This window comes from Brassica napus, chromosome C5 (assembly GCF_020379485.1).
Source record: "Brassica napus cultivar Da-Ae chromosome C5, Da-Ae, whole genome shotgun sequence".
In the NCBI taxonomy this organism is placed as follows: Eukaryota; Viridiplantae; Streptophyta; class Magnoliopsida; order Brassicales; family Brassicaceae; genus Brassica; species Brassica napus.
Genome location: NC_063448.1, coordinates 40,036,736 through 40,046,839, shown reverse-complemented (window position 1 = coordinate 40,046,839; position 10,104 = coordinate 40,036,736). Strand labels below are relative to the sequence as shown.

At 33.5% G+C, this 10,104-nt stretch overlaps 1 long non-coding RNA gene across 1 annotated transcript; it reads left to right on the top strand.

Annotated features, from left to right (window-relative positions):
• Nucleotides 1–7,002, top strand: LOC111211169. Its single transcript, XR_002662323.2, has 3 exons — nt 1–1,670; nt 1,766–2,064; nt 2,147–7,002. It is a non-coding gene; the product is annotated as an uncharacterized LOC111211169 (long non-coding RNA).
• The last annotated feature ends 3,102 nt before the right edge of the window (nt 7,003–10,104 follow it).

The window sequence follows — 10,104 nt, the reverse complement described above, 5'->3', positions numbered from 1 at the left end:
CCAATTTTAGGCAATGTATATATAAAATGTTAAATACATAATAATTTTCAAATCTAACTCTCATCCCGCGCAAGGCGCGGATCTTATCCTAGTGTAGATATTACGAAGTATGTCAAACTGGCATTTGAAATCTAACACAAATGTGTATATTTGGCACTAGTCCTTCAAGTGTTAGTAGACAACATATAGGTCTACCGATTCAGTTTTTCATATCTGCCAAATCATGTAAACACTACGCAAGTCTATCGAATTGGTATTTGAAGTCTGTCACAGTTGTGTAGACATGGAACAAGTCCAACGATTTTTGCAGACAACATATAAGTCTACTGGTTAAACTTGTATATCTGCTAAAAACATGTAAACTTTATCCAAATCTGTCAAAATGGCATTTGAAATCTAACACATACGTTTAGACTTGGTACTAGTACATCGAATGTTAGGAGACAACTTACAAGTCTACCCTTCAGATTTTCATATCTGCCAAACACATGCAAATTTTATGGAAGTCTGTCAAAATGGCATTTGAAGTCTAAACAAATATATAGATTTGATACTAGCCCACCGGATGTTAGAAGACGCATACAATATATATATTTTTATATATTTTTTTTTGCAAAACAAATCTAATTTTAATATTTATTTAATTAACGTTCATATCGTTAAATTAACTTTATTTTAAGTAAGTAAATTAATTATTTGATTTAATTTATATAATGAATGACTCGAACAAATTATTTGCATAAGGGTATTATAGGAAAAATTTCTTCTAGATATAATACAAAATCTAGGGTATGATTGGTGTTTAGGCTGTTGAGGCTTTTGTGATTGTGTAAAGCCCTAAAATTTGTCAATCAATTCATTTAGACCGTCTCCAACCAATAGAAACCATGTAAGGTTCTAAAAAAATAAAAATATTCATATTTTAATTGTGCAATTAAATTTGATATTTTTTAAATCATTAAAATGTTAGTTGCATGACATGTGGATGAAAAAATTTTAGAAGTGATTCTAAAACAAGAGTTTTTAAAACCTCTTTTCACTCTCTCTCTCAATTTCTTTTTTTATTTCTTTAATTTTAATAAGAGAGTTCTGATTGAAGAACTTCCATTGGAGGTGGTCTTAGGCTTTAGAAATCTGTAAAGCCCTAAAAGCCGATTTTTAGAAAGAAAAAAAAATTTGTTCACTGTTTTTAACAGCCACTTTGTAAGGCTTTGACGCTCTTTTTTCTTTATTTTTTTGCAAAAAACGTGGATGACTATTTTTCTTCTGTCCTTTGTTCATTTTTGACCAAAATAAATAAAACAATAAGTATAATAATTAATATATTAATTATCATTAATTAGTTGGGTTTTTAACATTAAGAAAAAGTCATAACCTACTATTATTGGACATTAGTTTATTAAAACATAGAAATTATTATAAAGGTAATTGAAAACATTTACGAATGATTCAAAACCAAAAAAAAAAAATACTATTTTAAGAATATATTTTCAGTATAAATACAAGAAGAAAACTCATTTCATCAAACACACAACCAACATGTACAACAATTCCATTTGCTTTTCTTATCAACAATCAGTATATATATATATTTAGTTTTCTAAGTGTTACATTAAATTATTTTAAATCTTTTGTTTTTACAGAAATGTCGTCATCTTCTTCTCGAAAGGGTATTTTATTTATATGTTAAGCGATTTTAGTACAACTTTTATGGATATTATGTTATATGAATTTAATGTAATGTATTTTTGTTAAATATTTATAGAAGAAGATCACATGGAATGATAACAAGACTCATACATTCCTTTAGATTTTTGTATCCGAGCAAGAAGAAGAGAACTGGAAAGAGGCTCTCTTTTCAAAAGAAGGAAAAGATCGATTAATAGATAAATTTGAGCAAGCAACGAGATATAAAACGGTATGGAAAACTTTAAGAATCATTATGATAGTCTGAAAACATGGTACACTACATACAAAAGGTTTAGCAAAAAAACTGGAGTACATGTTAATCAGACTACCAATGAAATCGAGATGGATTTGGACTGGTGGGACGATCGGTGCAATGTAAGCCACATTCAATAAGTTTTAACTCGTAGACTATTTTTGTTATAACAATTTATCATTATTAATGGTGAAATAATTTCAGTTATAGGAAATTCCCGGGGCTAGTCATATACGAAACAAGCCACTTCAAGATCTAGATTTGCTGGAAAAATATTTTCAGATGCGTACATTGGAACTGAAGATGGATGGGCAGTTGGAAATGGTCCTGATGGATATGTGCAAGCAGAAGATCATGTGAATGATACCCAAACTGAAAGAGATGACCAAGAATCATTTTTTTTTCTGAAACTCAAAACACCGGGTATAACACCCCCACAAACAAAATACCACCAAGATGAAAACGTGAAAAGTTGAAAATTTCAATGGCATATGATAGACGATCCGAAACTATTAGAGTTGCAGGAGAAGCCATGGGTTCAGATAGAGAAAGAGAGTACGTCGTGTACACCAGCTTTCTAATCTTGAATACAATTCACATTTCTCTTGGGATGTTGTAAGCCTAATTGAAAATAGTGAGACGGCACGGCAGATGGTTTTAGGATTATCAGACGATGAACATGTTCTCAATTATCTAAAACGATCCATCCAAGTGCAGAAAGAGCTGCCTCGTTATCCAGACTTCAGCTACTTTGACGAATGATTTTAATTTTTTTTATTTAATTGAACAAGTTTTTAATATTGTGTATCTTAAATACAGGATATATCATTGTTATGGAAAATACTTGAAGATGAAGAGGGTGATGATTTTTTACTCGAATCAAAAGAAACTGATCAAAGAGTCATGAGACCTTTATGTTCAGATGCAGACTGTGGACGAAAGTTTCTTCATGATATGATCAATGGTCATCCAACACAATGCCACAATATGTTAAGGATGTGGCCGGAGATATTAACTAAATTATGTAGTGATCTCCAAGATATGTACGGATTGCGTGATACATATAATATGTGTGCAAAAGAAAATGTGGCTATATTTTTACATATGTGTGGACACAATATAACACAGCAAACTGCAATGCATACATTTGGTCATTCAGCAGAAACAATTTCCAGAAAGTTTCATGAGGTACTTGTTGCACTTGTATCAATGGCCACTGATATGTTTGCTCCAGATCTGGCGTCTCTTATGCAAGTTCATCCTAAATTGCAATCAAATAAGCATTATTGGCCATATTTCAAAGGATTTATTGGTGCAATCGATGGAACTCATATTCCTGTTATGGTGTCTGGAAGAGATCAAAGAAGATATTGGAATAGGCATCCATGAACATCCTTGCGATATGCAACTTAGACATGTTATTCACATATGTTTATGTTGGAATTCCACGATCTTCTCACGATGCAAAAGTTCTTTCGCTTGTTATCGAAGATGATACTAATTTTCCTCATCCACCCGATGGTAAGTATTATTTAGGTGATTCAGGATACGCATTACGTCGTGGATTTCTTTGTTCATATAGAGAAGAGAGATATCACCTAAATCGGTTCCAAAATCAAGCAGAAGAAAGAAACTACAGAGAAGTCTGTAATCGTTGCCATTCATCACTTCGGTCAGTGATAGAAAGAACTTTTGGAGTATGGAAAAAAGTGGTGTATTGTGAAAGACGAAGCAAGGTATAACATATCTACAATACGAAAAATTGTGGTGGCAACCATGGTTCTCCATAATTTTTTATTCGAAAATCAAATCTTGTGGATCCTGATTTTCAGTCAGAAGAAAATGAAAACGAACAAACGACAAATGAGGAAGAACTTCCAAATACGATGAAACAAGATCCCAGTTCAAGACAATACATGGAAGGTGTTCGAGTTGAGATTGCAAATAGCATATGGGCTAGGATCCGTTAAATTTTAATAATTTTTTTTAATAAATTGTAATCTTATTTAAAATAATAAAAAAAAAAAAAATTCTGCTAGAATAAATAAATAAAATATATTTGTTGCTAATTTTTTACTGATAAATAAAAAGTAGATAGAAAAAAATAAGTAATACATTTCTGAAATGAATATGAAATATATATTTATAACAGTCACAGCTTATAAAGCTTTTGATGCCAATCAAGCTTTTAAAATTTTTAAAATAACAGCCACAACTTTTAAAGCCAAATTCTCTACAACCATATTTCTAAAGCCAAAGCCTAAAGCGAAAGTTCTTACCAATCGGACCCCTAGATAGGTTATCTTAGTTATTGTTTATATTTTAAGGGTTATCATAGCAAATGTCCCTTTTTATTGCAAAGAACACATAACCAGTTTGATACTAGTATTCTTCAACAAAACAAAAAGAAAACCCACCAATTTTCTTTTGTTTAAAGAAAAGAAAAACATACACCAAAACATTTTAGCATTTTTTGTTGTATGTTAAAATATCTTCTACTGGGGGGTGAGCGCGGCGAGTAGATTAGTTAATTATTTGAATTGATATTTCTTTTTAATTTCAAAGTGAAATTATATGTTTTGTATTGAACATTATTTATGTTAAATAGTTTAATACAGAATTTCAAAAAAATGAACCTTAAAATCTTTGCAATTAAGTAAATTGCATGATAGATAATTTGTCTTCTGATTTTCATAAAAGTACTATTCGCACTACAAAATCACAAAAGATTAATCGTTAACCAAAAAGAAATATATTTTGATCGGAAAGAAAGAATCGAAATAAAGTATTTATTAAAAACACAATCAAATCAAACGTATGTCAAACTGCAAACAAATGGGACGTAGAACCTGAGGTGCCACTTCTATCCTCATACTGAAACATGTAAACGCGAAGGTTGTTCTGAACAGAACAGTCTGAATCAGAGGACTGAACATTTCAGCTGCATATTTGGTCAGACACATGAGATCGGTGTCGTTGTTACTGAGCTCCCTTGATCAAAGTAATCAGAGAATTTAGAAATGAAAAGGACATGAGAAGCTGTACTTGTATTTCATTGGTTTGGGGACAGCCTTTGCAAGAAGCACAACTAACCCATAGAACATCACTTCATGTGCCAATCTGTACATAAAAGTCGGAGGAAATCCCAACAACAGTTTCGTGTAGTATATAACCATGTTCAGGACGAAGACGCTGCGACTAACTCAGCGACTGAAATTTAAAGTGCAATATTGAAGAATATTTTTCTGCGTTTAGTCGCAGCGTTCATTTCCAGTTATAGAAATGACATGCTTTTGATCGCCGAATTTCACAGCGTCATCTGTTTTGGAAATCCGAAGTCAACTTTCAGTCGCTGGCGTCTATTTCTCTCTCATGGATGTGCCACCATGTCGTCGTTGGTGTCCATTTCTTGTTGTTTGACGCTGCCGCAGTGTCTCGTTACGAACAGGGAAATCCAAAAGAAAATTTCCAAACACCAAACTGAACAGAATACGACGAAACCAAAGAAACAACTTTTTTGATTGAGACATGAGAAAAAGATGATTCTCTGCTTTCATGCGTTATGTTCTTATCTTCTGCTCAGAAACAAATTTTTAAAAAAGTGTTTAAAGTTTTGATTAATGTGCTGCCGATTAACGTAATAACTCGCAGTATTAACTGCAATAATATTTTTCTTTCTCTTGTCATAATTAAATTTGAGTTTTTTTATTGTGATTAAAAGTGGATGGATGATGAGTTAATTATAAAATATGTTATTATCTTAGTCTTACACACATTATCATTGTTCTTTTTAAAGTCATTTTAAATATCAAACACAACCCACGTGCTGAGAGTTGCACTACAGAAAATGTAGGTATTAATAGCATAGTAGTATAGCACTTTTTAACATTTATGCTATTGTATACCAACACTGACCTTTCTAATAGTGTTTATAAAATTAAACGATATCTTTGTTATCGCGGGAAAATAAAAAAAATTAGCCGCGTTAATTTGCAAAGTGTAAACGCCTTACCATTGCAGATCCAAAATTAACCGCTATTGTAAATTGACACAACACATAATTCATTTTTCCCGCCAGATACTTAGTGAAAAAACAAGTGTCTAATCTTTTTCATTTTCCTTCTCATCCTCGTTTTTCACTTCCCTCTCATTCCATTTCGTTTCTCAACCCTCCAAAAAAACCTAAACCCAAGCTAAACCCTAAATCTTAGACCCTAAACATAAAACACAATCCTAAAACTCAAACATTTTCTTATTTTAATTATAAATCTTAAGTTTAAATATATTCAAGTTTTAACCTTTTAAAATTTTAATTTCAAACATTAATCTAAGCCTCAAACACTAAATTATACACTTATATATATCATACCCTAAATTAATCACATCCCCTAAACTCTAACTAAAATTCTTAAAATTCTATTTTTTTTATTAATTTAAAAAAATTAATATTAATTTCAAATCTCAAATCTAATACTCTAACCCTAAACTTAAATATATACCATAACAAAAATCATATACCCTAAATCATATTACATTTACTCTAAACTTATATTTTAAAACTCTAATTTTTAAATACAAAATAAATGTAATCAATAATTTGAATATAATTTATTTTTTATATATATAAAATTAGTTAAACAATAAATTATAATTTCTAAAACAATTATTAATAAAAATAGTTTTGGATTGATTAATTTTCGACCACTGATTGGTTTTATTCCAAAGGTTAGAAGTTAATCTTAGTTAATCCTATTAATTTCTCTTTATTGGTCAATGATTTGTGGCCATTGATTGTTTTTTGATGATAGGAGTTTCAAGGCTCTTAATCAAATGTTGTAGAATAAAGGATGTCAAACCAGTTCTAAGTGATTCTAAAGCAAAGGGAATGCAAGACCATGCTTAATCTAAGTACTATCAATTGGTGAGATGATTTTTGAACTAGAATGATACTAAAATGCAATAAAGGACAAAGTTTTCTTTCTTATAAGATAAGAGAACTCATGAGCTAAAGGAGTTGACCTTGGGTGATCAAGTTTCAATTTAAAGATGTTAACTTTCAACCAATCTATCTACCTTAGACCTAGACACCATCCTAAACAAACTCTATCTCTAGATGAATGTTCATTTACTAAGATAACTCAAGCATCAAATCTCTTTGGTTGAATGTTATCTAAGTAATCATTAATCTCAAGTCTACTAGCCATCTTAACACCTTTAACAACAAATCTCTTTGGTAAATAATGTTAAAAGCTTAGGAGAGTTGGTTCAGGCATTTCATCAAACACCTTTCAGGCATGAAATGCCTAGAGCTCAACTTTAGAGAGGCCAACTCTAGAGTTGCATTAAAAGCACTCTACTAGCAAGGAACAAGATGGATCTATACTAAAACACCTTAGATCTAGCTTAATCACCCTTAGTCTCCCTAACCCATGAATCCAAATATGACTGCTCACTACTCTTCATGATGAGCCCAAGAATCAATGATGATTTGGTGCTAATCATGATTAGTGATCCCAATAATCAAACAATCACAAGAGAAAATGATCAAGATAAGATATTTCACCTAAAAGTTCTTTGTGGTTAGATAGAGAAAACAAGATAAGATCTCAACTTTGGGATTACAAGAGTATTTATATGTCCTTGGAAAACCTAATGGTTTCCATTAAAAAGTCTTAAAAGCCCTTAAAAACATTAAAATTCGACTTAGGATAAATATCGACTCGGGTTGGAGCGACTGGGCATACCCCGCGTCACACCACCCGCGTCGGATGGTCGTCGATCTTCTCCGTCATGCGCGCGGGTAGTGGAACCCGCGGCCTTCGTCCCGCGTCAGACCGTTGCCGATCTTTCCCGTCATGCGCGCGGGTAATGGAACCCGCAGCCTTCGTCCCACGTCAGACTGTCGAGGCTACTCTCTCGTCATGCGCGTGAGTAGTCGATCCCGCGTGGCTCCGTCCCGCCTCTTCGTGACGCGGGTTGAGACGATCGACACCAACCCGCGTCATCCTCCCCGCGCTGGATTTCCGATGATTCTTCTAGCTCGTGCGAGCGGGTACTCGACCCCGCGTCGCTCCAAGCCGCGTTGGAGTTCTTCATTATGTTCTTCTCGACATCTCGACGCTGGTAAACTAACCCGCACTGGGTCTCCCTGAGTTGAACTGGCTTGAACTCGAACTAAACTTCATTTTGATCTTTTCTTTAACTCCCATGCCTCTAAACACCTCCAATCACTCCATAGGTCACTCTAATACCTGATTAAGACATATGAATGCAAAATGGATCCTAAAGATGCTAAACTCTTACTCTATATGATCATTATGTACAAAATGGAAGCTTAAAACAATGCAAATATGCAAGATATCATTTTTCTCCTGAGATCAATCTTCTCCATCACCATCCTTGAATCGTTAAACCTAAAATCACAAAGTCTTTAGATCTGCACACAGAGCTTGACTCTAATCAACCTCTTACGATTCAACATGTCTAGATTCAACCATCTCTCTCTCTCTCTCTATCTCTATCTCTATCTCTATCTCTCTCACTCAGCCATGATGAAAGCTTCAGCGAAAACGCATGACTCGAGTCAGAGATGGCGAGTGACAGCATAGCAGCGCCGGTGGCAAGGCGGAAGACGGCTGTCCTTCATAAGCAGAGGAGGATAAGAGGCTTCGATGGTTCAGCTCGCCGGAGATGAATAAAGGGGAAGTCTCAGCCTCTCTTTCCCGTGAACCTCGCCGGTCAAGCTCTCTCAATCTCTCTCCAACTTTTGCAAGTCTTTACTTCTGAAATTTTAGGTTCTTTTGTGACTTTGTTAAATCTATATGAGCTCATTAGTATTCGTAGAACTAATTGTTTGGGGGATTTAATCTTAACTCTTGTAATTATTTTTGTTTATTTAATCTAGCTTTGGTACTTAGGTTGATGGGTTTTGCGCCTGCGACTGTCACCTTGCTCGTTCTTCTAACTTGAGGAAATTAAGGATCTTGTTGTTGACTTGAGGAGTAGTGATGAAGATAGTCTAGAAAGTAACACTTGAATATGTTTGAGCATTTTTACTTCAAATACTAGTTCTCTTTTCTATTTTGTAGCTGGGATTATAAGAAACAGTTTCAGGGTTTGTCCTTTTTGAGTCTAAATAAGTGGCCTGGTTTTGTAGAGTTTGATGATGTTAATAGAAAGGTGCTGAGTGACAATACTGTTGGCGAAGGTGATGATGCTGTCTTTGTCGACCTTGAGCCCACCATGATCGACGAGGTTAGAACCCGTACTTACCGTCAGCTTTTCCACCTTGAACAGCTCATCAGTGGTAAAGAAGACGCAGATAACATTACAGCAGTACGGTGAGGAAAAGTGATGTTTTGGCCCTATCTATTGATACATCTTTTGAAGAAGAAAAACTAATGCATTTATATCTTAAATGGTTTCTCAGCTGTTTACATGGGGTTGGAATCAAAGAGGTACATTAGGACATCCACCAGAGACGAAAACAGAAAGCCAATGTCAAGCTTACACAGGTTAAGTTTGGATTGTTCTTTTAAGATGTATTCTTAGGTTTGATTATTGAATTACTTGTTCTGTTCTGAGACTGGCATTTGATTCTTAACGTAGAGAAAGGAAGCAATGAGGATTCTAGTCGGAGGAGAGAACTAGAAGGAGAGTCAGAGTAGACTCGTTGGTGTGAGTCCGAGAGAGAGACTTCGAGAGGGAGAGAGTTTTGATTTTTTTTTCTAAGTGTTTAGGCTTGTTAGTGTTTTGTGGGATGTTTTGTGCTTTAATGATAAATTTTGGCTAAAAATGAATTGGAGCCAAAACCCCAAAATATTATTGGAGCCAAATCTTTTTTTTTTTATCATATTGGAGCCAAATCTTATGGAGAGAAATATAACTGGAACAAAATATTATCCTCTTGTAATCCCTAAAACTATAGATTTTCATATTTTAAAGTGTAACCTCTGAAACTATAACCCTGAAGATAGTCATCCTTGTCCTTCTTGATAGACCAATGATAATATTCCTTCTTTTTTTCAATCATTAATTAATTGTACCTTTTTTTAATCAATTTTACATGTATTATAATTATATTATAGTTTGAGTTTAAGTTTAAAATTTAAATATAAGTTTAATGATCAGATTTATAGCTTGGAGAATAAAACTAGAGATTT